At 40.1% G+C, this 27750-nt stretch overlaps 27 non-coding genes across 27 annotated transcripts; all 27 read left to right on the forward strand.

The window, feature by feature from the left end:
* The first annotated feature begins 770 nt into the window (after positions 1 to 770).
* On the forward strand, positions 771 to 843 carry TRNAK-CUU (transfer RNA lysine (anticodon CUU)). Its single transcript has one exon. It is a non-coding gene; the product is annotated as a tRNA-Lys (tRNA).
* A 953-nt stretch (positions 844 to 1796) lies between these two features.
* Positions 1797 to 1869, forward strand: TRNAK-CUU (transfer RNA lysine (anticodon CUU)). Its single transcript has one exon. It is a non-coding gene; the product is annotated as a tRNA-Lys (tRNA).
* Positions 1870 to 2824: 955 nt separating this feature from the next.
* On the forward strand, positions 2825 to 2897 carry TRNAK-CUU (transfer RNA lysine (anticodon CUU)). Its single transcript has one exon. It is a non-coding gene; the product is annotated as a tRNA-Lys (tRNA).
* Positions 2898 to 3852: 955 nt separating this feature from the next.
* On the forward strand, positions 3853 to 3925 carry TRNAK-CUU (transfer RNA lysine (anticodon CUU)). The gene has a single exon. It is a non-coding gene; the product is annotated as a tRNA-Lys (tRNA).
* A 954-nt stretch (positions 3926 to 4879) lies between these two features.
* Positions 4880 to 4954, forward strand: TRNAK-CUU (transfer RNA lysine (anticodon CUU)). Its single transcript has one exon. It is a non-coding gene; the product is annotated as a tRNA-Lys (tRNA).
* Positions 4955 to 5905: 951 nt separating this feature from the next.
* On the forward strand, positions 5906 to 5980 carry TRNAK-CUU (transfer RNA lysine (anticodon CUU)). Its single transcript has one exon. It is a non-coding gene; the product is annotated as a tRNA-Lys (tRNA).
* A 950-nt stretch (positions 5981 to 6930) lies between these two features.
* Positions 6931 to 7003, forward strand: TRNAK-CUU (transfer RNA lysine (anticodon CUU)). The gene has a single exon. It is a non-coding gene; the product is annotated as a tRNA-Lys (tRNA).
* A 952-nt stretch (positions 7004 to 7955) lies between these two features.
* Positions 7956 to 8028, forward strand: TRNAK-CUU (transfer RNA lysine (anticodon CUU)). The gene has a single exon. It is a non-coding gene; the product is annotated as a tRNA-Lys (tRNA).
* A 952-nt stretch (positions 8029 to 8980) lies between these two features.
* TRNAK-CUU (transfer RNA lysine (anticodon CUU)) lies at positions 8981 to 9053 on the forward strand. Its single transcript has one exon. It is a non-coding gene; the product is annotated as a tRNA-Lys (tRNA).
* A 953-nt stretch (positions 9054 to 10006) lies between these two features.
* On the forward strand, positions 10007 to 10079 carry TRNAK-CUU (transfer RNA lysine (anticodon CUU)). The gene has a single exon. It is a non-coding gene; the product is annotated as a tRNA-Lys (tRNA).
* Positions 10080 to 11031: 952 nt separating this feature from the next.
* On the forward strand, positions 11032 to 11104 carry TRNAK-CUU (transfer RNA lysine (anticodon CUU)). The gene has a single exon. It is a non-coding gene; the product is annotated as a tRNA-Lys (tRNA).
* A 953-nt stretch (positions 11105 to 12057) lies between these two features.
* Positions 12058 to 12130, forward strand: TRNAK-CUU (transfer RNA lysine (anticodon CUU)). The gene has a single exon. It is a non-coding gene; the product is annotated as a tRNA-Lys (tRNA).
* Positions 12131 to 13083: 953 nt separating this feature from the next.
* On the forward strand, positions 13084 to 13156 carry TRNAK-CUU (transfer RNA lysine (anticodon CUU)). The gene has a single exon. It is a non-coding gene; the product is annotated as a tRNA-Lys (tRNA).
* A 953-nt stretch (positions 13157 to 14109) lies between these two features.
* On the forward strand, positions 14110 to 14182 carry TRNAK-CUU (transfer RNA lysine (anticodon CUU)). The gene has a single exon. It is a non-coding gene; the product is annotated as a tRNA-Lys (tRNA).
* A 952-nt stretch (positions 14183 to 15134) lies between these two features.
* Positions 15135 to 15207, forward strand: TRNAK-CUU (transfer RNA lysine (anticodon CUU)). Its single transcript has one exon. It is a non-coding gene; the product is annotated as a tRNA-Lys (tRNA).
* A 953-nt stretch (positions 15208 to 16160) lies between these two features.
* On the forward strand, positions 16161 to 16233 carry TRNAK-CUU (transfer RNA lysine (anticodon CUU)). Its single transcript has one exon. It is a non-coding gene; the product is annotated as a tRNA-Lys (tRNA).
* Positions 16234 to 17185: 952 nt separating this feature from the next.
* TRNAK-CUU (transfer RNA lysine (anticodon CUU)) lies at positions 17186 to 17258 on the forward strand. The gene has a single exon. It is a non-coding gene; the product is annotated as a tRNA-Lys (tRNA).
* A 953-nt stretch (positions 17259 to 18211) lies between these two features.
* On the forward strand, positions 18212 to 18284 carry TRNAK-CUU (transfer RNA lysine (anticodon CUU)). Its single transcript has one exon. It is a non-coding gene; the product is annotated as a tRNA-Lys (tRNA).
* A 951-nt stretch (positions 18285 to 19235) lies between these two features.
* Positions 19236 to 19310, forward strand: TRNAK-CUU (transfer RNA lysine (anticodon CUU)). The gene has a single exon. It is a non-coding gene; the product is annotated as a tRNA-Lys (tRNA).
* Positions 19311 to 20261: 951 nt separating this feature from the next.
* Positions 20262 to 20334, forward strand: TRNAK-CUU (transfer RNA lysine (anticodon CUU)). The gene has a single exon. It is a non-coding gene; the product is annotated as a tRNA-Lys (tRNA).
* A 953-nt stretch (positions 20335 to 21287) lies between these two features.
* Positions 21288 to 21360, forward strand: TRNAK-CUU (transfer RNA lysine (anticodon CUU)). Its single transcript has one exon. It is a non-coding gene; the product is annotated as a tRNA-Lys (tRNA).
* A 954-nt stretch (positions 21361 to 22314) lies between these two features.
* TRNAK-CUU (transfer RNA lysine (anticodon CUU)) lies at positions 22315 to 22387 on the forward strand. Its single transcript has one exon. It is a non-coding gene; the product is annotated as a tRNA-Lys (tRNA).
* Positions 22388 to 23340: 953 nt separating this feature from the next.
* On the forward strand, positions 23341 to 23413 carry TRNAK-CUU (transfer RNA lysine (anticodon CUU)). Its single transcript has one exon. It is a non-coding gene; the product is annotated as a tRNA-Lys (tRNA).
* Positions 23414 to 24366: 953 nt separating this feature from the next.
* TRNAK-CUU (transfer RNA lysine (anticodon CUU)) lies at positions 24367 to 24438 on the forward strand. The gene has a single exon. It is a non-coding gene; the product is annotated as a tRNA-Lys (tRNA).
* Positions 24439 to 25391: 953 nt separating this feature from the next.
* On the forward strand, positions 25392 to 25466 carry TRNAK-CUU (transfer RNA lysine (anticodon CUU)). Its single transcript has one exon. It is a non-coding gene; the product is annotated as a tRNA-Lys (tRNA).
* Positions 25467 to 26417: 951 nt separating this feature from the next.
* Positions 26418 to 26490, forward strand: TRNAK-CUU (transfer RNA lysine (anticodon CUU)). The gene has a single exon. It is a non-coding gene; the product is annotated as a tRNA-Lys (tRNA).
* A 953-nt stretch (positions 26491 to 27443) lies between these two features.
* Positions 27444 to 27516, forward strand: TRNAK-CUU (transfer RNA lysine (anticodon CUU)). Its single transcript has one exon. It is a non-coding gene; the product is annotated as a tRNA-Lys (tRNA).
* The last annotated feature ends 234 nt before the right edge of the window (positions 27517 to 27750 follow it).

Here is a 27750-nt window from a genome sequence, read left to right on the forward strand (position 1 = left end):
CTGGAATTTAAATAAAAAATGTTGTATAAAAATCTTTTAATTTTTTTTCTATTGCATAGAAACTGTTTTTCATGTTTTCAAAAAAATGAATCGAACCTGACTTTCTTGGGTGGTCTGATAATTAAAACCGCACTTAAAGGCCAACCAATGACGGTTTCCCACGGGAAATTTTGTGTGCTGCATTAAGACCTTAGCCAGTTCTTATGTCGTTATAAAACCTGGTTCAGTTTGGGCACTCCGAGTGCCCCATACTGACGGCAAACTTCACGCGGTAGTTATATCTCCACAGCCCGATGATCGTCAGAGTCTCCACCCACATAAAATCCTCTAATTTATGCTTCCAAGACGCTGGATAACTAATGGACGCCTCAATTCATAGATAGCGCCAGTTGCCAAGGTGGAAACTTTCAATCATAATGACGTTCCTTTTTTAACATATGAATTAAAAGGGCTTTTAATATATTAACAGAAGAAAATGAATAAAAAGAAATCATCCACAATTTTCAAGAAGATGAGCGCTGGAAGAGCCAGGATAGCTTAGTCGGTAAAGCTTGAGGGTTTTAACCTAAAAAGCCTCTGTTGAAGCAAGAAGATGAGCGCTGAAAGAGCCAGGATAGCTTAGTCGGTAAAGCTTGAGGGTTTTAACCTAAAGAGCCTCTGTTGAAGCCACAGTTTAAGAGGGAAGCCTGTTTGAAGAAAACTAAAATTTTTCAATTTCGTTGTCGGTTTTATTGAATGTTATGACGTTACGATTTTGCCCGCTGAGGGTCGCCCGTGTAGCTCAGTCGGTAGAGCGTTAGGCTCTTAACCTAACGGTCCTGGGTTCGAGTCCCAGTTCGGGTGCTTAACCTCTTACGGGAAGTTAAGTAACGTTCGACGGATGTGGTTGGGGAGAAATTCGTGACCTTGAAAAAAGCGAAAGTTATTTATTTCCAAATCCAAATATTGAACTACTTACGTCTGTTCGCCAGGCGTTGTTCAAAATGACATATAGTCAGAGTCCTTTTCGTTGTAACTCGTTGCCCATAATGGAATTTAAATAAAAAATGTTGTAAAAAAATCTTTTAATTTTTTCTATTGCATAGAAACTGTTTTTCATGTTTCCAAAAAAAGGATTCGAACCTGACTTTCTTGGGTGGTCTGATAATCAAAACTGCACTTAAAGACCAACCAATGAAGGTTTCCTACGGGAAATTTTGTTTGCTGCATTAAGACTTTAGCCAGTTCTTATGTCGTTATAAAACCTTGTTCAGTTTGGGCTCTCCAAGTGCCCCATACTGACGGCAAAATTCACGCGGTAGTTATATCTCCACAGCCCGATGATCGTCAGAGTCTCCACCCTCATAAAATCCTCTAATTTATGCTTCCAAAACGCTGGATAACTAATGGACGCCTCAATTCCTAGTCAGCGCCAGTTGCCAAGGTGGAAACTTTCAATCATAATGACGTTCCTTTTTTAACATATGAATAAAAAGGGCTTTAAATATATTAACAGAAGAAAATGAATAAAAATAAATTATCCGCAATTTTCAAGAAGATGAGCGCTGAAAGAGCCAGGATAGCTTAGTCGGTAAAGCTTGAGGGTTTTAACCTAAAGAGCCTCTGTTGAAGCAAGAAGATGAGCACTGGAAGAGCCAGGATAGCTTAGTTGGTAAAGCTTGAGGGTTTTAACCTAAAGAGCCTCTGTTGAAGCCACAGTTTAAGAAGGAAGCCTGTTTGAAGAAAACTAAAATTTTTAAATTTCGTTGTCGGTTTTATTGAATGTTATGACGTTACGATTTTGCCCGCGGAGGGTCGCCCGTGTAGCTCAGTCGGTAGAGCGTTAGGCTCTTAACCTGACGGTCCTGGGTTCGAGCCCCAGTTCGGGTGCTTAACCTTTTGCGGGAAGTTAAGAAACGTTCGACGGATGTGGTTTGCGATAAATTCGTGACCTTGAAAAAAGCGGAAGTTATTTATTTCCAAATCCATATATTAAACTACTTACGTCTGTTCGCCAGGCGTTGTTCAAAATGACATATAGTCAGAGTCCTTTTCGTTGTTACTCGTTGCCCATACTGGAATTTAAATAAAAAATGTTGTATAAAAATCTTTTAATTTTTTTTCTATTGCATAGAAACTGTTTTTCATGTTTTCAAAAAAATGAATCGAACCTGACTTTCTTGGGTGGTCTGATAATTAAAACCGCACTTAAAGGCCAACCAATGACGGTTTCCCACGGGAAATTTTGTGTGCTGCATTAAGACCTTAGCCAGTTCTTATGTCGTTATAAAACCTGGTTCAGTTTGGGCACTCCGAGTGCCCCATACTGACGGCAAACTTCACGCGGTAGATATATCTCCACAGCCCGATGATCGTCAGAGTCTCCACCCTCATAAAATCCTCTAATTTATGCTTCCAAGACGCTGGATAACTAATGGACGCCTCAATTCATAGTCAGCGCCAGTTGCCAAGGTGGAAACTTTCAATCATAATGACGTTCCTTTTTTAACATATGAATAAAAAGGGCTTTTAATATATTAACAGAAGAAAATGAATAAAAATAAATTATCCGCAATTTTCAAGAAGATGAGCGCTGAAAGAGCCAGGATAGCTTAGTCGGTAAAGCTTGAGGGTTGTAACCTAAAGAGCCTCTGTTGAAGCAAGAAGATGAGCACTGGAAGAGCCAGGATAGCTTAGTTGGTAAAGCTTGAGGGTTTTAACCTAAAGAGTCTCTGTTGAAGCCACAGTTTAAGAAGGAAGCCTGTTTGAAGAAAACTAAAATTTTTAAATTTCGTTGTCGGTTTTATTGAATGTTATGACGTTACGATTTTGCCCGCTGAGGGTCGCCCGTGTAGCTCAGTCGGTAGAGCGTTAGGCTCTTAACCTAACGGTCCTGGGTTCGAGCCCCAGTTCGGGTGCTTAACCTTTTGCGGGAAGTTAAGAAACGTTCGACGGATGTGGTTTGCGATAAATTCGTGACCTTGAAAAAAAGCGGAATTTATTTATTTCCAAATCCATATATTAAACTACTTACGTCTGTTCGCCAGGCGTTGTTCAAAATGACATATAGTCAGAGTCCTTTTCGTTGTTACTCATTGCCCATACTGGAATTTAAATAAAAAATGTTGTATAAAAATCTTTTAATTTTTTTTCTATTGCATAGAAACTGTTTTTCATGTTTTCAAAAAAATGAATCGAACCTGACTTTCTTGGGTGGTCTGATAATTAAAACCGCACTTAAAGGCCAACCAATGACGGTTTCCCACGGGAAATTTTGTGTGCTGCATTAAGACCTTAGCCATTCTTATGTCGTTATAAAACCTGGTTCAGTTTGGGCACTCCGAGTGCCCCATACTGACGGCAAACTTCACGCGGTAGTTATATCTCCACAGCCCGATGATCGTCAGAGTCTCCACCCACATAAAATCCTCTAATTTATGCTTCCAAGACGCTGGATAACTAATGGACGCCTCAATTCCTAGTCAGCGCCAGTTGCCAAGGTGGAAACTTTCAATCATAATGACGTTCCTTTTTTAACATATGAATAAAAAGGGCTTTTAATATATTAACAGAAGAAAATGAATAAGAAGAAATTATCCGCAATTTTCAAGAAGATGAGCGCTGGAAGAGCCAGGATAGCTTAGTCGGTAAAGCTTGAGGGTTTTAACCTAAAGAGCCTCTGTTGAAGCAAGAAGATGAGCGTTGGAAGAGCCAGGATAGCTTAGTCGGTAAAGCTTGAGGGTTTTAACCTAAAGAGCCTCTGTTGAAGCCACAGTTTAAGAAGGAAGCCTGTTTGAAGAAAACTAAAATTTTTAAATTTCGTTGTCGGTTTTATTGAATGTTATGACGTTACGATTTTGCCCGCTGAGGGTCGCCCGTGTAGCTCAGTCGGAAGAGCGTTAGGCTCTTAACCTAACGGTCCTGGGTTCGAGCCCCAGTTCGGGTGCTTAACCTTTTGCGGGAAGTTAAGAAACGTTCGACGGATGTGGTTTGCGATAAATTCGTGACCTTGAAAAAAAGCGGAAGTTATTTATTTCCAAATCCAAATATTGAACTACTTACGTCTGTTCGCCAGGCGTTGTTCAAAATGACATATAGTCAGAGTCCTTTTCGTTGTAACTCGTTGCCCATAATGGAATTTAAATAAAAAATGTTGTAAAAAAATCTTTTAATTTTTTCTATTGCATAGAAACTGTTTTTCATGTTTCCAAAAAAAGGAATCGAACCTGACTTTCTTGGGTGGTCTGATAATCAAAACTGCACTTAAAGACCAACCAATGAAGGTTTCCTACGGGAAATTTGGTTTGCTGCATTAAGACCTTAGCCAGTTCTTATGTCGTTATAAAACCTTGTTCAGTTTGGGCTCTCCAAGTGCCCCATACTGACGGCAAAATTCACGCGGTAGTTATATCTCCACAGCCCGATGATCGTCAGAGTCTCCACCCTCATAAAATCCTCTAATTTATGCTTCCAAGACGCTGGATAACTAATGGACGCCTCAATTCCTAGTCAGCGCCAGTTGCCAAGGTGGAAACTTTCAATCAAAATGACGTTCCTTTTTTAACATATGAATTAAAAGGGCTTTTAATATATTAACAGAAGAAAATGAATAAAAAGAAATCATCCACAATTTTCAAGAAGATGAGCGCTGGAAGAGCCAGGATAGCTTAGTCGGTAAAGCTTGAGGGTTTTAACCTAAAGAGCCTCTGTTGAAGCAAGAAGATGAGCGCTGAAAGAGCCAGGATAGCTTAGTCGGTAAAGCTTGAGGGTTTTAACCTAAAGAGCCTCTGTTGAAGCCACAGTTTAAGAGGGAAGCCTGTTTGAAGAAAACTAAAATTTTTCAATTTCGTTGTCGGTTTTATTGAATGTTATGACGTTACGATTTTGCCCGCTGAGGGTCGCCCGTGTAGTTCAGCCGGTAGAGCGTTAGGCTCTTAACCTAACGGTCCTGGGTTCGAGCCCCAGTTCGGTAGCTTAACCTTTTACGGGAAGTTAAGTAACGTTCGACGGATGTGGTTGGGGAGAAATTCGTGAACTGGAAAAAAGCGGAAGTTATTTATTTCCAAATCCAAATATTGAACTACTTACGTCTGTTCGCCAGGCGTTGTTCAAAATGACATATAGTCAGAGTCCTTTTCGTTGTAACTCGTTGCCCATAATGGAATTTAAATAAAAAATGTTGTAAAAAAATCTTTTAATTTTTTCTATTGCATAGAAACTGTTTTTCATGTTTCCAAAAAAAGGATTCGAACCTGACTTTCTTGGGTGGTCTGATAATCAAAACTGCACTTAAAGACCAACCAATGAAGGTTTCCTACGGGAAATTTTGTTTGCTGCATTAAGACCTTAGCCAGTTCTTATGTCGTTATAAAACCTTGTTCAGTTTGGGCTCTCCAAGTGCCCCATACTGACGGCAAAATTCACGCGGTAGTTATATCTCCACAGCCCGATGATCGTCAGAGTCTCCACCCTCATAAAATCCTCTAATTTATGCTTCCAAGACGCTGGATAACTAATGGACGCCTCAATTCCTAGTCAGCGCCAGTTGCCAAGGTGGAAACTTTCAATCAAAATGACGTTCCTTTTTTAACATATGAATTAAAAGGGCTTTTAATATATTAACAGAAGAAAATGAATAAAAAGAAATCATCCACAATTTTCAAGAAGATGAGCGCTGGAAGAGCCAGGATAGCTTAGTCGGTAAAGCTTGAGGGTTTTAACCTAAAGAGCCTCTGTTGAAGCAAGAAGATGAGCGCTGAAAGAGCCAGGATAGCTTAGTCGGTAAAGCTTGAGGGTTTTAACCTAAAGAGCCTCTGTTGAAGCCACAGTTTAAGAGGGAAGCCTGTTTGAAGAAAACTAAAATTTTTCAATTTCGTTGTCGGTTTTATTGAATGTTATGACGTTACGATTTTGCCCGCTGAGGGTCGCCCGTGTAGTTCAGCCGGTAGAGCGTTAGGCTCTTAACCTAACGGTCCTGGGTTCGAGCCCCAGTTCGGTAGCTTAACCTTTTACGGGAAGTTAAGTAACGTTCGACGGATGTGGTTGGGGAGAAATTCGTGAACTGGAAAAAAGCGGAAGTTATTTATTTCCAAATCCAAATATTGAACTACTTACGTCTGTTCGCCAGGCGTTGTTCAAAATGACATATAGTCAGAGTCCTTTTCGTTGTAACTCGTTGCCCATAATGGAATTTAAATAAAAAATGTTGTAAAAAAATCTTTTAATTTTTTCTATTGCATAGAAACTGTTTTTCATGTTTCCAAAAAAAGGATTCGAACCTGACTTTCTTGGGTGGTCTGATAATCAAAACTGCACTTAAAGACCAACCAATGAAGGTTTCCTACGGGAAATTTTGTTTGCTGCATTAAGACCTTAGCCAGTTCTTATGTCGTTATAAAAGCTTGTTCAGTTTGGGCTCTCCAAGTGCCCCATACTGACGGCAAAATTCACGCGGTAGTTATATCTCCACAGCCCGATGATCGTCAGAGTCTCAACCCTCATAAAATCCTCTAATTTATGCTTCCAAGACGCTGGATAACTAATGGACGCCTCAATTCCTAGTCAGCGCCAGTTGCCAAGGTGGAAACTTTCAATCATAATGACGTTCCTTTTTTAACATATGAATTAAAAGGGCTTTTAATAATTAACAGAAGAAAATGAATAAAAAGAAATCATCCACAATTTTCAAGAAGATGAGCGCTGGAAGAGCCAGGATAGCTTAGTCGGTAAAGCTTGAGGGTTTTAACCTAAAGAGCCTCTGTTGAAGCAAGAAGATGAGCGCTGAAAGAGCCAGGATAGCTTAGTCGGTAAAGCTTGAGGGTTTTAACCTAAAGAGCCTCTGTTCAAGCCACAGTTTAAGAGGGAAGCCTGTTTGAAGAAAACTGAAATTTTTCAATTTCGTTGTCGGTTTTATTGAATGTTATGACGTTACGATTTTGCCCGCTAAGGGTCGCCCGTGTAGCTCAGTCGGTAGAGCGTTAGGCTCTTAACCTAACGGTCCTGTGTTCGAGCCCCAGTTCGGGTGCTTAACCTTTTACGGGAAGTTAAATAACGTTCGACGGATGTGGTTGGGGGAAATTCGTGACCTGGAAAAAAGCGGAAGTTATTTATTTCCAAATCCAAATATTGAACTACTTACGTCTGTTCGCCAGGCGTTGTTCAAAATGACATATAGTCAGAGTCCTTTTCGTTGTAACTCGTTGCCCATAATGGAATTTAAATAAAAAATGTTGTAAAAAAATCTTTTAATTTTTTCTATTGCATAGAAACTGTTTTTCATGTTTCCAAAAAAAGGAATCGAACCTGACTTTCTTGGGTGGTCTGATAATCAAAACTGCACTTAAAGACCAACCAATGAAGGTTTCCTACGGGAAATTTTGTTTGCTGCATTAAGACCTTAGCCAGTTCTTATGTCGTTATAAAACCTTGTTCAGTTTGGGCTCTCCAAGTGCCCCATACTGACGGCAAAATTCACGCGGTAGTTATATCTCCACAGCCCGATGATCGTCAGAGTCTCCACCCTCATAAAATCCTCTAATTTATGCTTCCAAGACGCTGGATAACTAATGGACGCCTCAATTCCTAGTCAGCGCCAGTTGCCAAGGTGGAAACTTTCAATCATAATGACGTTCCTTTTTTAACATATGAATTAAAAGGGCTTTTAATATATTAACAGAAGAAAATGAATAAAAAGAAATCATCCACAATTTTCAAGAAGATGAGCGCTGGAAGAGCCAGGATAGCTTAGTCGGTAAAGCTTGAGGGTTTTAACCTAAAGAGCCTCTGTTGAAGCAAGAAGATGAGCGCTGAAAGAGCCAGGATAGCTTAGTCGGTAAAGCTTGAGGGTTTTAACCTAAAGAGCCTCTGTTGAAGCCACAGTTTAAGAGGGAAGCCTGTTTGAAGAAAACTGAAATTTTTCAATTTCGTTGTCGGTTTTATTGAATGTTATGACGTTACGATTTTGCCCGCTAAGGGTCGCCCGTGTAGCTCAGTCGGTAGAGCGTTAGGCTCTTAACCTAACGGTCCTGGGTTCGAGCCCCAGTTCGGGTGCTTAACCTTTTACGGGAAGTTAAGTAACGTTCGACGGATGTGGTTGGGGGAAATTCGTGACCTGGAAAAAAGCGGAAGTTATTTATTTCCAAATCCAAATATTGAACTACTTACGTCTGTTCGCCAGGCGTTGTTCAAAATGACATATAGTCAGAGTCCTTTTCGTTGTAACTCGTTGCCCATAATGGAATTTAAATAAAAAATGTTGTAAAAAAATCTTTTAATTTTTTCTATTGCATAGAAACTGTTTTTCATGTTTCCAAAAAAAGGAATCGAACCTGACTTTCTTGGGTGGTCTGATAATCAAAACTGCACTTAAAGACCAACCAATGAAGGTTTCCTACGGGAAATTTTGTTTGCTGCATTAAGACCTTAGCCAGTTCTTATGTCGTTATAAAACCTTGTTCAGTTTGCGCTCTCCAAGTGCCCCATACTGACGGCAAAATTCACGCGGTAGTTATATCTCCACAGCCCGATGATCGTCAGAGTCTCCACCCTCATAAAATCCTCTAATTTATGCTTCCAAGACGCTGGATAACTAATGGACGCCTCAATTCCTAGTCAGCGCCAGTTGCCAAGGTGGAAACTTTCAATCATAATGATGTTCCTTTTTTAACATATGAATTAAAAGGTCTTTTAATATATTAACAGAAGAAAATGAATAAAAAGAAATCATCCACAATTTTCAAGAAGATGAGCGCTGGAAGAGCCAGGATAGCTTAGTCGGTAAAGCTTGAGGGTTTTAACCTAAAGAGCCTCTGTTGAAGCAAGAAGATGAGCGCTGAAAGAGCCAGGATAGCTTAGTCGGTAAAGCTTGAGGGTTTTAAACTAAAGAGCCTCTGTTGAAGCCACAGTTTAAGAGGGAAGCCTGTTTGAAGAAAACTAAAATTTTTCAATTTCGTTGTCGGTTTTATTGAATGTTATGACGTTACGATTTTGCCCGCTGAGGGTCGCCCGTGTAGCTCAGTCGGTAGAGCGTTAGGCTCTTAACCTAACGGTCCTGGGTTCGAGCCCCAGTTCGGGTGCTTAACCTTTTACGGGAAGTTAAGTAACGTTCGACGGATGTGGTTGGGGAGAAATTCGTGACCTGGAAAAAAGCGGAAGTTATTTATTTCCAAATCCAAATATTGAACTACTTACGTCTGTTCGCCAGGCGTTGTTCAAAATGACATATAGTCAGAGTCCTTTTCGTTGTAACTCGTTGCCCATAATGGAATTTAAATAAAAAATGTTGTAAAAAAATCTTTTAATTTTTTCTATTGCATAGAAACTGTTTTTCATGTTTCCAAAAAAAGGAATCGAACCTGACTTTCTTGGGTGGTCTGATAATCAAAACTGCACTTAAAGACCAACCAATGACGGTTTCCCACGGGAAATTTTGTGTGCTGCATTAAGACCTTAGCCAGTTCTTATGTCGTTATAAAACCTGGTTCAGTTTGGGCTCTCCGAGTGCCCCATACTGACGGCAAACTTCACGCGGTAGTTATATCTCCACAGCCCGATGATCGTCAGAGTCTCCACCCTCATAAAATCCTCTAATTTATGCTTCCAAGACGCTGGATAACTAATGGACGCCTCAATTTATAGTCAGCGCCAGTTGCCAAGGTGGAAACTTTCAATCATAATGACGTTCCTTTTTTAACATATGAATTAAAAGGGCTTTTAATATATTAACAGAAGAAAATGAATAAAAAGAAATCATCCACAATTTTCAAGAAGATGAGCGCTGGAAGAGCCAGGATAGCTTAGTCGGTAAAGCTTGAGGGTTTTAACCTTAAGAGCCTCTGTTGAAGCAAGAAGATGAGCGCTGAAAGAGCCAGGATAGCTTAGTCGGTAAAGCTTGAGGGTTTTAACCTAAAGAGCCTCTGTTGAAGCCACAGTTTAAGAGGGAAGCCTGTTTGAAGAAAACTAAAATTTTTCAATTTCGTTGTCGGTTTTATTGAATGTTATGACGTTACGATTTTGCCCGCTAAGGGTCGCCCGTGTAGCTCACTCGGTAGAGCATTAGGCTCTTAACCTAACGGTCCTGGGTTCGAGCCCCAGTTCGGATGCTTAACCTTTTACGGGAAGTTAAGTAACGTTCGACGGATGTGGTTGGGGGAAATTCGTGACCTGGAAAAAAGCGGAAGTTATTTATTTCCAAATCCAAATATTGAACTACTTACGTCTGTTCGCCAGGCGTTGTTCAAAATGACATATAGTCAGAGTCCTTTTCGTTGTAACTCGTTGCCCATAATGGAATTTAAATAAAAAATGTTGTAAAAAAATCTTTTAATTTTTTCTATTGCATAGAAACTGTTTTTCATGTTTCCAAAAAAAGGAATCGAACCTGACTTTCTTGGGTGGTCTGATAATCAAAACTGCACTTAAAGACCAACCAATGAAGGTTTCCTACGGGAAATTTTGTTTGCTGCATTAAGACCTTAGCCAGTTCTTATGTCGTTATAAAACCTTGTTCAGTTTGGGCTCTCCAAGTGCCCCATACTGACGGCAAAATTCACGCGGTAGTTATATCTCCACAGCCCGATGATCGTCAGAGTCTCCACCCTCATAAAATCCTCTAATTTATGTTTCCAAGACGCTGGATAACTAATGGACGCCTCAATTCCTAGTCAGCGCCAGTTGCCAAGGTGGAAACTTTCAATCATAATGATGTTCCTTTTTTAACATATGAATTCAAAGGGCTTTTAATATATTAACAGAAGAAAATGAATAAAAAGAAATCATCCACAATTTTCAAGAAGATGAGCGCTGGAAGAGCCAGGATAGCTTAGTCGGTAAAGCTTGAGGGTTTTAACCTAAAGAGCCTCTGTTGAAGCAATAAGATGAGCGCTGAAAGAGCCAGGATAGCTTAGTCGGTAAAGCTTGAGGGTTTTAACCTAAAGAGCCTCTGTTGAAGCCACAGTTTAAGAGGGAAGCCTGTTTGAAGAAAACTAAAATTTTTCAATTTCGTTGTCGGTTTTATTGAATGTTATGACGTTACGATTTTGCCCGCTGAGGGTCGCCCGTGTAGCTCAGTCGGTAGAGCGTTAGGCTCTTAACCTAACGGTCCTGGGTTCGAGCCCCAGTTCGGGTGCTTAACCTTTTACGGGAAGTTAAGTAACGTTCGACGGATGTGGTTGGGGAGAAATTCGTGACCTGGAAAAAAGCAGAAGTTATTTATTTCCAAATCCAAATATTGAACTACTTACGTCTGTTCGCCAGGCGTTGTTCAAAATGACATATAGTCAGAGTCCTTTTCGTTGTAACTCGTTGCCCATAATGGAATTTAAATAAAAAATGTTGTAAAAAAATCTTTTAATTTTTTCTATTGCATAGAAACTGTTTTTCATGTTTCCAAAAAAAGGAATCGAACCTGACTTTCTTGGGTGGTCTGATAATCAAAACTGCACTTAAAGACCAACCAATGAAGGTTTCCTACGGGAAATTTTGTTTGCTGCATTAAGACCTTAGCCAGTTCTTATGTCGTTATAAAACCTTGTTCAGTTTGGGCTCTCCAAGTGCCCCATACTGACGGCAAAATTCACGCGGTAGTTATATCTCCACAGCCCGATGATCGTCAGAGTCTCCACCCTCATAAAATCCTCTAATTTATGCTTCCAAGACGCTGGATAACTAATGGACGCCTCAATTCCTAGTCAGCGCCAGTTGCCAAGGTGGAAACTTTCAATCATAATGACGTTCCTTTTTTAACATATGAATTAAAAGGGCTTTTAATATATTAACAGAAGAAAATGAATAAAAAGAAATCATCCACAATTTTCAAGAAGATGAGCGCTGGAAGAGCCAGGATAGCTTAGTCGGTAAAGCTTGAGGGTTTTAACCTAAAGAGCCTCTGTTGAAGCAAGAAGATGAGCGCTGAAAGAGCCAGGATAGCTTAGTCGGTAAAGCTTGAGGGTTTTAACCTAAAGAGCCTCTGTTGAAGCCACAGTTTAAGAGGGAAGCCTGTTTGAAGAAAACTAAAATTTTTCAATTTCGTTGTCGGTTTTATTGAATGTTATGACGTTACGATTTTGCCCGCTGAGGGTCGCCCGTGTAGCTCAGTCGGTAGAGCGTTAGGCTCTTAACCTAACGGTCCTGGGTTCGAGCCCCAGTTCGGGTGCTTAACCTTTTACGGGAAGTTAAGTAACGTTCGACGGATGTGGTTGGGGAGAAATTCGTGAACTGGAAAAAAGCGGAAGTTATTTATTTCCAAATCCAAATATTGAACTACTTACGTCTGTTCGCCAGGCGTTGTTCAAAATGACATATAGTCAGAGTCCTTTTCGTTGTAACTCGTTGCCCATAATGGAATTTAAATAAAAAATGTTGTAAAAAAATCTTTTAATTTTTTCTATTGCATAGAAACTGTTTTTCATGTTTCCAAAAAAAGGATTCGAACCTGACTTTCTTGGGTGGTCTGATAATCAAAACTGCACTTAAAGACCAACCAATGAAGGTTTCCTACGGGAAATTTTGTTTGCTGCATTAAGACCTTAGCCAGTTCTTATGTCGTTATAAAACCTTGTTCAGTTTGGGCTCTCCAAGTGCCCCATACTGACGGCAAAATTCACGCGGTAGTTATATCTCCACAGCCCGATGATCGTCAGAGTCTCCACCCTCATAAAATCCTCTAATTTATGCTTCCAAGACGCTGGATAACTAATGGACGCCTCAATTCCTAGTCAGCGCCAGTTGCCAAGGTGGAAACTTTCAATCATAATGACGTTCCTTTTTTAACATATGAATTAAAAGGGCTTTTAATATATTAACAGAAGAAAATGAATAAAAAGAAATCATCCACAATTTTCAAGAAGATGAGCGCTGGAAGAGCCAGGATAGCTTAGTCGGTAAAGCTTGAGGGTTTTAACCTAAAGAGCCTCTGTTGAAGCAAGAAGATGAGCGCTGAAAGAGCCAGGATAGCTTAGTCGGTAAAGCTTGAGGGTTTTAACCTAAAGAGCCTCTGTTGAAGCCACAGTTTAAGAGGGAAGCCTGTTTGAAGAAAACTAAAATTTTTCAATTTCGTTGTCGGTTTTATTGAATGTTATGACGTTACGATTTTGCCCGCTGAGGGTCGCCCGTGTAGCTCAGTCGGTAGAGCGTTAGGCTCTTAACCTAACGGTCCTGGGTTCGAGCCCCAGTTCGGGTGCTTAACCTTTTACGGGAAGTTAAGTAACGTTCGACGGATGTGGTTGGGGAGAAATTCGTGAACTGGAAAAAAGCGGAAGTTATTTATTTCCAAATCCAAATATTGAACTACTTACGTCTGTTCGCCAGGCGTTGTTCAAAATGACATATAGTCAGAGTCCTTTTCGTTGTAACTCGTTGCCCATAATGGAATTTAAATAAAAAATGTTGTAAAAAAATCTTTTAATTTTTTCTATTGCATAGAAACTGTTTTTCATGTTTCCAAAAAAAGGATTCGAACCTGACTTTCTTGGGTGGTCTGATAATCAAAACTGCACTTAAAGACCAACCAATGAAGGTTTCCTACGGGAAATTTTGTTTGCTGCATTAAGACCTTAGCCAGTTCTTATGTCGTTATAAAACCTTGTTCAGTTTGGGCTCTCCAAGTGCCCCATACTGACGGCAAAATTCACGCGGTAGTTATATCTCCACAGCCCGATGATCGTCAGAGTCTCCACCCTCATAAAATCCTCTAATTTATGCTTCCAAGACGCTGGATAACTAATGGACGCCTCAATTCCTAGTCAGCGCCAGTTGCCAAGGTGGAAACTTTCAATCATAATGACGTTCCTTTTTTAACATATGAATTAAAAGGGCTTTTAATATATTAACAGAAGAAAATGAATAAAAAGAAATCATCCACAATTTTCAAGAAGATGAGCGCTGGAAGAGCCAGGATAGCTTAGTCGGTAAAGCTTGAGGGTTTTAACCTAAAGAGCCTCTGTTGAAGCAAGAAGATGAGCGCTGAAAGAGCCAGGATAGCTTAGTCGGTAAAGCTTGAGGGTTTTAACCTAAAGAGCCTCTGTTGAAGCCACAGTTTAAGAGGGAAGCCTGTTTGAAGAAAACTGAAATTTTTCAATTTCGTTGTCGGTTTTATTGAATGTTATGACGTTACGATTTTGCCCGCTAAGGGTCGCCCGTGTAGCTCAGTCGGTAGAGCGTTAGGCTCTTAACCTAACGGTCCTGGGTTCGAGCCCCAGTTCGGGTGCTTAACCTTTTACGGGAAGTTAAGTAACGTTCGACGGATGTGGTTGGGGGAAATTCGTGACCTGGAAAAAAGCGGAAGTTATTTATTTCCAAATCCAAATATTGAACTACTTACGTCTGTTCGCCAGGCGTTGTTCAAAATGACATATAGTCAGAGTCCTTTTCGTTGTAACTCGTTGCCCATAATGGAATTTAAATAAAAAATGTTGTAAAAAAATCTTTTAATTTTTTCTATTGCATAGAAACTGTTTTTCATGTTTCCAAAAAAAGGAATCGAACCTGACTTTCTTGGGTGGTCTGATAATCAAAACTGCACTTAAAGACCAACCAATGAAGGTTTCCTACGGGAAATTTTGTTTGCTGCATTAAGACCTTAGCCAGTTCTTATGTCGTTATAAAACCTTGTTCAGTTTGCGCTCTCCAAGTGCCCCATACTGACGGCAAAATTCACGCGGTAGTTATATCTCCACAGCCCGATGATCGTCAGAGTCTCCACCCTCATAAAATCCTCTAATTTATGCTTCCAAGACGCTGGATAACTAATGGACGCCTCAATTCCTAGTCAGCGCCAGTTGCCAAGGTGGAAACTTTCAATCATAATGATGTTCCTTTTTTAACATATGAATTAAAAGGTCTTTTAATATATTAACAGAAGAAAATGAATAAAAAGAAATCATCCACAATTTTCAAGAAGATGAGCGCTGGAAGAGCCAGGATAGCTTAGTCGGTAAAGCTTGAGGGTTTTAACCTAAAGAGCCTCTGTTGAAGCAAGAAGATGAGCGCTGAAAGAGCCAGGATAGCTTAGTCGGTAAAGCTTGAGGGTTTTAAACTAAAGAGCCTCTGTTGAAGCCACAGTTTAAGAGGGAAGCCTGTTTGAAGAAAACTAAAATTTTTCAATTTCGTTGTCGGTTTTATTGAATGTTATGACGTTACGATTTTGCCCGCTGAGGGTCGCCCGTGTAGCTCAGTCGGTAGAGCGTTAGGCTCTTAACCTAACGGTCCTGGGTTCGAGCCCCAGTTCGGGTGCTTAACCTTTTACGGGAAGTTAAGTAACGTTCGACGGATGTGGTTGGGGAGAAATTCGTGACCTGGAAAAAAGCGGAAGTTATTTATTTCCAAATCCAAATATTGAACTACTTACGTCTGTTCGCCAGGCGTTGTTCAAAATGACATATAGTCAGAGTCCTTTTCGTTGTAACTCGTTGCCCATAATGGAATTTAAATAAAAAATGTTGTAAAAAAATCTTTTAATTTTTTCTATTGCATAGAAACTGTTTTTCATGTTTCCAAAAAAAGGAATCGAACCTGACTTTCTTGGGTGGTCTGATAATCAAAACTGCACTTAAAGACCAACCAATGACGGTTTCCCACGGGAAATTTTGTGTGCTGCATTAAGACCTTAGCCAGTTCTTATGTCGTTATAAAACCTGGTTCAGTTTGGGCTCTCCGAGTGCCCCATACTGACGGCAAACTTCACGCGGTAGTTATATCTCCACAGCCCGATGATCGTCAGAGTCTCCACCCTCATAAAATCCTCTAATTTATGCTTCCAAGACGCTGGATAACTAATGGACGCCTCAATTTATAGTCAGCGCCAGTTGCCAAGGTGGAAACTTTCAATCATAATGACGTTCCTTTTTTAACATATGAATTAAAAGGGCTTTTAATATATTAACAGAAGAAAATGAATAAAAAGAAATCATCCACAATTTTCAAGAAGATGAGCGCTGGAAGAGCCAGGATAGCTTAGTCGGTAAAGCTTGAGGGTTTTAACCTTAAGAGCCTCTGTTGAAGCAAGAAGATGAGCGCTGAAAGAGCCAGGATAGCTTAGTCGGTAAAGCTTGAGGGTTTTAACCTAAAGAGCCTCTGTTGAAGCCACAGTTTAAGAGGGAAGCCTGTTTGAAGAAAACTAAAATTTTTCAATTTCGTTGTCGGTTTTATTGAATGTTATGACGTTACGATTTTGCCCGCTAAGGGTCGCCCGTGTAGCTCACTCGGTAGAGCATTAGGCTCTTAACCTAACGGTCCTGGGTTCGAGCCCCAGTTCGGATGCTTAACCTTTTACGGGAAGTTAAGTAACGTTCGACGGATGTGGTTGGGGGAAATTCGTGACCTGGAAAAAAGCGGAAGTTATTTATTTCCAAATCCAAATATTGAACTACTTACGTCTGTTCGCCAGGCGTTGTTCAAAATGACATATAGTCAGAGTCCTTTTCGTTGTAACTCGTTGCCCATAATGGAATTTAAATAAAAAATGTTGTAAAAAAATCTTTTAATTTTTTCTATTGCATAGAAACTGTTTTTCATGTTTCCAAAAAAAGGAATCGAACCTGACTTTCTTGGGTGGTCTGATAATCAAAACTGCACTTAAAGACCAACCAATGAAGGTTTCCTACGGGAAATTTTGTTTGCTGCATTAAGACCTTAGCCAGTTCTTATGTCGTTATAAAACCTTGTTCAGTTTGGGCTCTCCAAGTGCCCCATACTGACGGCAAAATTCACGCGGTAGTTATATCTCCACAGCCCGATGATCGTCAGAGTCTCCACCCTCATAAAATCCTCTAATTTATGTTTCCAAGACGCTGGATAACTAATGGACGCCTCAATTCCTAGTCAGCGCCAGTTGCCAAGGTGGAAACTTTCAATCATAATGATGTTCCTTTTTTAACATATGAATTCAAAGGGCTTTTAATATATTAACAGAAGAAAATGAATAAAAAGAAATCATCCACAATTTTCAAGAAGATGAGCGCTGGAAGAGCCAGGATAGCTTAGTCGGTAAAGCTTGAGGGTTTTAACCTAAAGAGCCTCTGTTGAAGCAATAAGATGAGCGCTGAAAGAGCCAGGATAGCTTAGTCGGTAAAGCTTGAGGGTTTTAACCTAAAGAGCCTCTGTTGAAGCCACAGTTTAAGAGGGAAGCCTGTTTGAAGAAAACTAAAATTTTTCAATTTCGTTGTCGGTTTTATTGAATGTTATGACGTTACGATTTTGCCCGCTGAGGGTCGCCCGTGTAGCTCAGTCGGTAGAGCGTTAGGCTCTTAACCTAACGGTCCTGGGTTCGAGCCCCAGTTCGGGTGCTTAACCTTTTACGGGAAGTTAAGTAACGTTCGACGGATGTGGTTGGGGAGAAATTCGTGACCTGGAAAAAAGCAGAAGTTATTTATTTCCAAATCCAAATATTGAACTACTTACGTCTGTTCGCCAGGCGTTGTTCAAAATGACATATAGTCAGAGTCCTTTTCGTTGTAACTCGTTGCCCATAATGGAATTTAAATAAAAAATGTTGTAAAAAAATCTTTTAATTTTTTCTATTGCATAGAAACTGTTTTTCATGTTTCCAAAAAAAGGAATCGAACCTGACTTTCTTGGGTGGTCTGATAATCAAAACTGCACTTAAAGACCAACCAATGAAGGTTTCCTACGGGAAATTTTGTTTGCTGCATTAAGACCTTAGCCAGTTCTTATGTCGTTATAAAACCTTGTTCAGTTTGGGCTCTCCAAGTGCCCCATACTGACGGCAAAATTCACGCGGTAGTTATATCTCCACAGCCCGATGATCGTCAGAGTCTCCACCCTCATAAAATCCTCTAATTTATGCTTCCAAGACGCTGGATAACTAATGGACGCCTCAATTCCTAGTCAGCGCCAGTTGCCAAGGTGGAAACTTTCAATCATAATGACGTTCCTTTTTTAACATATGAATTAAAAGGGCTTTTAATATATTAACAGAAGAAAATGAATAAAAAGAAATCATCCACAATTTTCAAGAAGATGAGCGCTGGAAGAGCCAGGATAGCTTAGTCGGTAAAGCTTGAGGGTTTTAACCTAAAGAGCCTCTGTTGAAGCAAGAAGATGAGCGCTGAAAGAGCCAGGATAGCTTAGTCGGTAAAGCTTGAGGGTTTTAACCTAAAGAGCCTCTGTTGAAGCCACAGTTTAAGAGGGAAGCCTGTTTGAAGAAAACTAAAATTTTTCAATTTCGTTGTCGGTTTTATTGAATGTTATGACGTTACGATTTTGCCCGCTGAGGGTCGCCCGTGTAGCTCAGTCGGTAGAGCGTTAGGCTCTTAACCTAACGGTCCTGGGTTCGAGCCCCAGTTCGGGTGCTTAACCTTTTACGGGAAGTTAAGTAACGTTCGATGGATGTGGTTGGGGAGAAATTCGTGAACTGGAAAAAAGCGGAAGTTATTTATTTCCAAATCCAAATATTGAACTACTTACGTCTGTTCGCCAGGCGTTGTTCAAAATGACATATAGTCAGAGTCCTTTTCGTTGTAACTCGTTGCCCATAATGGAATTTAAATAAAAAATGTTGTAAAAAAATCTTTTAATTTTTTCTATTGCATAGAAACTGTTTTTCATGTTTCCAAAAAAAGGATTCGAACCTGACTTTCTTGGGTGGTCTGATAATCAAAACTGCACTTAAAGACCAACCAATGAAGGTTTCCTACGGGAAATTTTGTTTGCTGCATTAAGACCTTAGCCAGTTCTTATGTCGTTATAAAACCTTGTTCAGTTTGGGCTCTCCAAGTGCCCCATACTGACGGCAAAATTCACGCGGTAGTTATATCTCCACAGCCCGATGATCGTCAGTCTCCACCCTCATAAAATCCTCTAATTTATGCTTCCAAGACGCTGGATAACTAATGGACGCCTCAATTCCTAGTCAGCGCCAGTTGCCAAGGTGGAAACTTTCAATCATAATGACGTTCCTTTTTTAACATATGAATTAAAAGGGCTTTTAATATATTAACAGAAGAAAATGAATAAAAAGAAATCATCCACAATTTTCAAGAAGATGAGCGCTGGAAGAGCCAGGATAGCTTAGTCGGTAAAGCTTGAGGGTTTTAACCTAAAGAGCCTCTGTTGAAGCAAGAAGATGAGCGCTGAAAGAGCCAGGATAGCTTAGTCGGTAAAGCTTGAGGGTTTTAACCTAAAGAGCCTCTGTTAAAGATACAGTTTAAGAGGGAAGCCTGTTTGAAGAAAACTAAAATTTTTCAATTTCGTTGTCGGTTTTATTGAATGTTATGACGTTACGATTTTGCCCGCTGAGGGTCGCCCGTGTAGTTCAGTCGGTAGAGCGTTAGGCTCTTAACCTAACGGTCCTGGGTTCGAGCCCCAGTTCGGTAGCTTAACCTTTTACGGGAAGTTAAGTAACGTTCGACGGATGTGGTTGGGGAGAAATTCGTGAACTGGAAAAAAGCGGAAGTTATTTATTTCCAAATCCAAATATTGAACTACTTACGTCTGTTCGCCAGGCGTTGTTCAAAATGACATATAGTCAGAGTCCTTTTCGTTGTAACTCGTTGCCCATAATGGAATTTAAATAAAAAATGTTGTAAAAAAATCTTTTAATTTTTTCTATTGCATAGAAACTGTTTTTCATGTTTCCAAAAAAAGGATTCGAACCTGACTTTCTTGGGTGGTCTGATAATCAAAACTGCACTTAAAGACCAACCAATGAAGGTTTCCTACGGGAAATTTTGTTTGCTGCATTAAGACCTTAGCCAGTTCTTATGTCGTTATAAAACCTTGTTCAGTTTGGGCTCTCCAAGTGCCCCATACTGACGGCAAAATTCACGCGGTAGTTATATCTCCACAGCCCGATGATCGTCAGAGTCTCCACCCTCATAAAATCCACTAATTTATGCTTCCAAGACGCTGGATAACTAATGGACGCCTCAATTCCTAGTCAGCGCCAGTTGCCAAGGTGGAAACTTTCAATCATAATGACGTTCCTTTTTTAACATATGAATTAAAAGGGCTTTTAATATATTAACAGAAGAAAATGAATAAAAAGAAATCATCCACAATTTTCAAGAAGATGAGCGCTGGAAGAGCCAGGATAGCTTAGTCGGTAAAGCTTGAAGGTTTTAACCTAAAGAGCCTCTGTTGAAGCAAGAAGATGAGCGCTGAAAGAGCCAGGATAGCTTAGTCGGTAAAGCTTGAGGGTTTTAACCTAAAGAGCCTCTGTTGAAGCCACAGTTTAAGAGGGAAGCCTGTTTGAAGAAAACTAAAATTTTTCAATTTCGTTGTCGGTTTTATTGAATGTTATGACGTTACGATTTTGCCCGCTGAGGGTCGCCCGTGTAGCTCAGTCGGTAGAGCGTTAGGCTCTTAACCTAACGGTCCTGGGTTCGAGCCCCAGTTCGGGTGCTTAACCTTTTACGGGAAGTTAAGTAACGTTCAACGGATGTGGTTGGGGAGAAATTCGTGAACTGGAAAAAAGCGGAAGTTATTTATTTCCAAATCCAAATATTGAACTACTTACGTCTGTTCGCCAGGCGTTGTTCAAAATGACATATAGTCAGAGTCCTTTTCGTTGTAACTCGTTGCCCATAATGGAATTTAAATAAAAAATGTTGTAAAAAAATCTTTTAATTTTTTCTATTGCATAGAAACTGTTTTTCATGTTTCCAAAAAAAGGAATCGAACCTGACTTTCTTGGGTGGTCTGATAATCAAAACTGCACTTAAAGACCAACCAATGAAGGTTTCCTACGGGAAATTTTGTTTGCTGCATTAAGACCTTAGCCAGTTCTTATGTCGTTATAAAACCTTGTTCAGTTTGGGCTCTCCAAGTGCCCCATACTGACGGCAAAATTCACGCGGTAGTTATATCTCCACAGCCCGATGATCGTCAGAGTCTCCACCCTCATAAAATCCTCTAATTTATGCTTCCAAGACGCTGGATAACTAATGGACGCCTCAATTCCTAGTCAGCGCCAGTTGCCAAGGTGGAAACTTTCAATCATAATGACGTTCCTTTTTTAACATATGAATTAAAAGGGCTTTTAATATATTAACAGAAGAAAATGAATAAAAAGAAATCATCCACAATTTTCAAGAAGATGAGCGCTGGAAGAGCCAGGATAGCTTAGTCGGTAAAGCTTGAGGGGTTTAACCTAAAGAGCCTCTGTTGAAGCAAGAAGATGAGCGCTGAAAGAGCCAGGATAGCTTAGTCGGTAAAGCTTGAGGGTTTTAACCTAAAGAGCCTCTGTTGAAGCCACAGTTTAAGAGGGAAGCCTGTTTGAAGAAAACTAAAATTTTTCAATTTCGTTGTCGGTTTTATGGAATGTTATGACGTTACGATTTTGCCCGCTGAGGGTCGCCCGTGTAGCTCAGTCGGTAGAGCGTTAGGCTCTTAACCTAACGGTCCTGGGTTCGAGCCCCAGTTCGGGTGCTTAACCTTTTACGGGAAGTTAAGTAACGTTCGACGGATGTGGTTGGGGAGAAATTCGTGAACTGGAAAAAAGCGGAAGTTATTTATTTCCAAATCCAAATATTGAACTACTTACGTCTGTTCGCCAGGCGTTGTTCAAAATGACATATAGTCAGAGTCCTTTTCGTTGTAACTCGTTGCCCATAATGGAATTTAAATAAAAAATGTTGTTAAAAAAATCTTTTAATTTTTTCTATTGCATAGAAACTGTTTTTCATGTTTCCAAAAAAAGGATTCGAACCTGACTTTCTTGGGTGGTCTGATAATCAAAACTGCACTTAAAGACCAACCAATGAAGGTTTCCTACGGGAAATTTTGTTTGCTGCATTAAGACCTTAGCCAGTTCTTATGTCGTTATAAAACCTTGTTCAGTTTGGGCTCTCCAAGTGCCCCATACTGACGGCAAAATTCACGCGGTAGTTATATCTCCACAGCCCGATGATCGTCAGAGTCTCCACCCTCATAAAATCCTCTAATTTATGCTTCCAAAACGCTGGATAACTAATGGACGCCTCAATTCCTAGTCAGCGCCAGTTGCCAAGGTGGAAATTTTCAATCATAATGACGTTCCTTTTTTAACATATGAATTAAAAGGGCTTTTGATATATTAACAGAAGAAAATGAATAAAACGAAATCATCCACAATTTTCAAGAAGATGAGCGCTGGAAGAGCCAGGATAGCTTAGTCGGTAAAGCTTGAGGGTTTTAACCTAAAGAGCCTCTGTTGAAGCAAGAAGATGAGCGCTGAAAGAGCCAGGATAGCTTAGTCGGTAAAGCTTGAGGGTTTTAACCTAAAGAGCCTCTGTTGAAGCCACAGTTTAAGAGGAAAGCCTGTTTGAAGAAAACTAAAATTTTTCAATTTCGTTGTCGGTTTTATTGAATGTTATGACGTTACGATTTTGCCCGCTGAGGGTCGCCCGTGTAGCTCAGTCGGTAGAGCGTTAGGCTCTTAACCTAACGGTCCTGGGTTCGAGCCCCAGTTCGGGTGCTTAACCTTTTACGGGAAGTTAAGTAACGTTCGACGGATGTGGTTGGGGAGAAATTCGTGACCTGGAAAAAAGCAGAAGTTATTTATTTCCAAATCCAAATATTGAACTACTTACGTCTGTTCGCCAGGCGTTGTTCAAAATGACATATAGTCAGAGTCCTTTTCGTTGTAACTCGTTGCCCATAATGGAATTTAAATAAAAAATGTTGTAAAAAAATCTTTTAATTTTTTCTATTGCATAGAAACTGTTTTTCATGTTTCCAAAAAAAGGAATCGAACCTGACTTTCTTGGGTGGTCTGATAATCAAAACTGCACTTAAAGACCAACCAATGAAGGTTTCCTACGGGAAATTTTGTTTGCTGCATTAAGACCTTAGCCAGTTCTTATGTCGTTATAAAACCTTGTTCAGTTTGGGCTCTCCAAGTGCCCCATACTGACGGCAAAATTCACGCGGTAGTTATATCTCCACAGCCCGATGATCGTCAGAGTCTCCACCCTCATAAAATCCTCTAATTTATGCTTCCAAGACGCTGGATAACTAATGGACGCCTCAATTCCTAGTCAGCGCCAGTTGCCAAGGTGGAAACTTTCAATCATAATGACGTTCCTTTTTTAACATATGAATTAAAAGGGCTTTTAATATATTAACAGAAGAAAATGAATAAAAAGAAATCATCCACAATTTTCAAGAAGATGAGCGCTGGAAGAGCCAGGATAGCTTAGTCGGTAAAGCTTGAGGGTTTTAACCTAAAGAGCCTCTGTTGAAGCAAGAAGATGAGCGCTGAAAGAGCCAGGATAGCTTAGTCGGTAAAGCTTGAGGGTTTTAACCTAAAGAGCCTCTGTTGAAGCCACAGTTTAAGAGGGAAGCCTGTTTGAAGAAAACTAAAATTTTTCAATTTCGTTGTCGGTTTTATTGAATGTTATGACGTTACGATTTTGCCCGCTGAGGGTCGCCCGTGTAGCTCAGTCGGTAGAGCGTTAGGCTCTTAACCTAACGGTCCTGGGTTCGAGCCCCAGTTCGGGTGCTTAACCTTTTACGGGAAGTTAAGTAACGTTCGACGGATGTGGTTGGGGAGAAATTCGTGAACTGGAAAAAAGCGGAAGTTATTTATTTCCAAATCCAAATATTGAACTACTTACGTCTGTTCGCCAGGCGTTGTTCAAAATGACATATAGTCAGAGTCCTTTTCGTTGTAACTCGTTGCCCATAATGGAATTTAAATAAAAAATGTTGTAAAAAAATCTTTTAATTTTTTCTATTGCATAGAAACTGTTTTTCATGTTTCCAAAAAAAGGATTCGAACCTGACTTTCTTGGGTGGTCTGATAATCAAAACTGCACTTAAAGACCAACCAATGAAGGTTTCCTACGGGAAATTTTGTTTGCTGCATTAAGACCTTAGCCAGTTCTTATGTCGTTATAAAACCTTGTTCAGTTTGGGCTCTCCAAGTGCCCCATACTGACGGCAAAATTCACGCGGTAGTTATATCTCCACAGCCCGATGATCGTCAGAGTCTCCACCCTCATAAAATCCTCTAATTTATGCTTCCAAAACGCTGGATAACTAATGGACGCCTCAATTCCTAGTCAGCGCCAGTTGCCAAGGTGGAAATTTTCAATCATAATGACGTTCCTTTTTTAACATATGAATTAAAAGGGCTTTTGATATATTAACAGAAGAAAATGAATAAAACGAAATCATCCACAATTTTCAAGAAGATGAGCGCTGGAAGAGCCAGGATAGCTTAGTCGGTAAAGCTTGAGGGTTTTAACCTAAAGAGCCTCTGTTGAAGCAAGAAGATGAGCGATGAAAGAGCCAGGATAGCTTAGTCGGTAAAGCTTGAGGGTTTTAACCTAAAGAGCCTCTGTTGAAGCCACAGTTTAAGAGGAAAGCCTGTTTGAAGAAAACTAAAATTTTTCAATTTCGTTGTCGGTTTTATTGAATGTTATGACGTTACGATTTTGCCCGCTGAGGGTCGCCCGTGTAGCTCAGTGGTAGAGCGTTAGGCTCTTAACCTAACGGTCCTGGGTTCGAGCCCCAGTTCGGGTGCTTAACCTTTTACGGGAAGTTAAGTAACGTTCGACTGATGTGGTTGGGGAGAAATTCGTGACCTGGAAAAAAGCGGAAGTTATTTATTTCCAAATCCAAATATTGAACTACTTACGTCTGTTCGCCAGGCGTTGTTCAAAATGACATATAGTCAGAGTCCTTTTCGTTGTAACTCGTTGCCCATAATGGAATTTAAATAAAAAATGTTGTAAAAAAATCTTTTAATTTTTTCTATTGCATAGAAACTGTTTTTCATGTTTCCAAAAAAAGGAATCGAACCTGACTTTCTTGGGTGGTCTGATAATCAAAACTGCACTTAAAGACCAACCAATGAAGGTTTCCTACGGGAAATTTTGTTTGCTGCATTAAGACCTTAGCCAGTTCTTATGTCGTTATAAAACCTTGTTCAGTTTGGGCTCTCCAAGTGCCCCATACTGACGGCAAAATTCACGCGGTAGTTATATCTCCACAGCCCGATGATCGTCAGAGTCTCCACCCTCATAAAATCCTCTAATTTATGCTTCCAAGACGCTGGATAACTAATGGACGCCTCAATTCCTAGTCAGCGCCAGTTGCCAAGGTGGAAACTTTCAATCATAATGACGTTCCTTTTTTAACATATGAATTAAAAGGGCTTTTAATATATTAACAGAAGAAAATGAATAAAAAGAAATCATCCACAATTTTCAAGAAGATGAGCGCTGGAAGAGCCAGGATAGCTTAGTCGGTAAAGCTTGAGGGGTTTAACCTAAAGAGCCTCTGTTGAAGCAAGAAGATGAGCGCTGAAAGAGCCAGGATAGCTTAGTCGGTAAAGCTTGAGGGTTTTAACCTAAAGAGCCTCTGTTGAAGATACAGTTTAAGAGGGAAGCCTGTTTGAAGAAAACTAAAATTTTTCAATTTCGTTGTCGGTTTTATTGAATGTTATGACGTTACGATTTTGCCCGCTGAGGGTCGCCCGTGTAGTTCAGTCGGTAGAGCGTTAGGCTCTTAACCTAACGGTCCTGGGTTCGAGCCCCAGTTCGGTAGCTTAACCTTTTACGGGAAGTTAAGTAACGTTCGACGGATGTGGTTGGGGAGAAATTCGTGAACTGGAAAAAAGCGGAAGTTATTTATTTCCAAATCCAAATATTGAACTACTTACGTCTGTTCGCCAGGCGTTGTTCAAAATGACATATAGTCAGAGTCCTTTTCGTTGTAACTCGTTGCCCATAATGGAATTTAAATAAAAAATGTTGTAAAAAAATCTTTTAATTTTTTCTATTGCATAGAAACTGTTTTTCATGTTTCCAAAAAAAGGATTCGAACCTGACTTTCTTGGGTGGTCTGATAATCAAAACTGCACTTAAAGACCAACCAATGAAGGTTTCCTACGGGAAATTTTGTTTGCTGCATTAAGACCTTAGCCAGTTCTTATGTCGTTATAAAACCTTGTTCAGTTTGGGCTCTCCAAGTGCCCCATACTGACGGCAAAATTCACGCGGTAGTTATATCTCCACAGCCCGATGATCGTCAGAGTCTCCACCCTCATAAAATCCACTAATTTATGCTTCCAAGACACTGGATAACTAATGGACGCCTCAATTCCTAGTCAGCGCCAGTTGCCAAGGTGGAAACTTTCAATCATAATGACGTTCCTTTTTTAACATATGAATTAAAAGGGCTTTTAATATATTAACAGAAGAAAATGAATAAAAAGAAATCATCCACAATTTTCAAGAAGATGAGCGCTGGAAGAGCCAGGATAGCTTAGTCGGTAAAGCTTGAAGGTTTTAACCTAAAGAGCCTCTGTTGAAGCAAGAAGATGAGCGCTGAAAGAGCCAGGATAGCTTAGTCGGTAAAGCTTGAGGGTTTTAACCTAAAGAGCCTCTGTTGAAGCCACAGTTTAAGAGGGAAGCCTGTTTGAAGAAAACTAAAATTTTTCAATTTCGTTGTCGGTTTTATTGAATGTTATGACGTTACGATTTTGCCCGCTGAGGGTCGCCCGTGTAGCTCAGTCGGTAGAGCGTTAGGCTCTTAACCTAACGGTCCTGGGTTCGAGCCCCAGTTCGGGTGCTTAACCTTTTACGGGAAGTTAAGTAACGTTCAACGGATGTGGTTGGGGAGAAATTCGTGAACTGGAAAAAAGCGGAAGTTATTTATTTCCAAATCCAAATATTGAACTACTTACGTCTGTTCGCCAGGCGTTGTTCAAAATGACATATAGTCAGAGTCCTTTTCGTTGTAACTCGTTGCCCATAATGGAATTTAAATAAAAAATGTTGTAAAAAAATCTTTTAATTTTTTCTATTGCATAGAAACTGTTTTTCATGTTTCCAAAAAAAGGAATCGAACCTGACTTTCTTGGGTGGTCTGATAATCAAAACTGCACTTAAAGACCAACCAATGAAGGTTTCCTACGGGAAATTTTGTTTGCTGCATTAAGACCTTAGCCAGTTCTTATGTCGTTATAAAACCTTGTTCAGTTTGGGCTCTCCAAGTGCCCCATACTGACGGCAAAATTCACGCGGTAGTTATATCTCCACAGCCCGATGATCGTCAGAGTCTCCACCCTCATAAAATCCTCTAATTTATGCTTCCAAGACGCTGGATAACTAATGGACGCCTCAATTCCTAGTCAGCGCCAGTTGCCAAGGTGGAAACTTTCAATCATAATGACGTTCCTTTTTTAACATATGAATTAAAAGGGCTTTTAATATATTAACAGAAGAAAATGAATAAAAAGAAATCATCCACAATTTTCAAGAAGATGAGCGCTGGAAGAGCCAGGATAGCTTAGTCGGTAAAGCTTGAGGGGTTTAACCTAAAGAGCCTCTGTTGAAGCAAGAAGATGAGCGCTGAAAGAGCCAGGATAGCTTAGTCGGTAAAGCTTGAGGGTTTTAACCTAAAGAGCCTCTGTTGAAGCCACAGTTTAAGAGGGAAGCCTGTTTGAAGAAAACTAAAATTTTTCAATTTCGTTGTCGGTTTTATTGAATGTTATGACGTTACGATTTTGCCCGCTGAGGGTCGCCCGTGTAGCTCAGTCGGTAGAGCGTTAGGCTCTTAACCTAACGGTCCTGGGTTCGAGCCCCAGTTCGGGTGCTTAACCTTTTACGGGAAGTTAAGTAACGTTCGACGGATGTGGTTGGGGAGAAATTCGTGAACTGGAAAAAAGCGGAAGTTATTTATTTCCAAATCCAAATATTGAACTACTTACGTCTGTTCGCCAGGCGTTGTTCAAAATGACATATAGTCAGAGTCCTTTTCGTTGTAACTCGTTGCCCATAATGGAATTTAAATAAAAAATGTTGTTAAAAAAATCTTTTAATTTTTTCT

Source organism: Leiobunum rupestre, chromosome 1 (assembly GCF_980474605.1).
Source record: "Leiobunum rupestre chromosome 1, qqLeiRupe1.1.hap1, whole genome shotgun sequence".
NCBI lineage: Eukaryota > Metazoa > Arthropoda > Arachnida > Opiliones > Sclerosomatidae > Leiobunum > Leiobunum rupestre.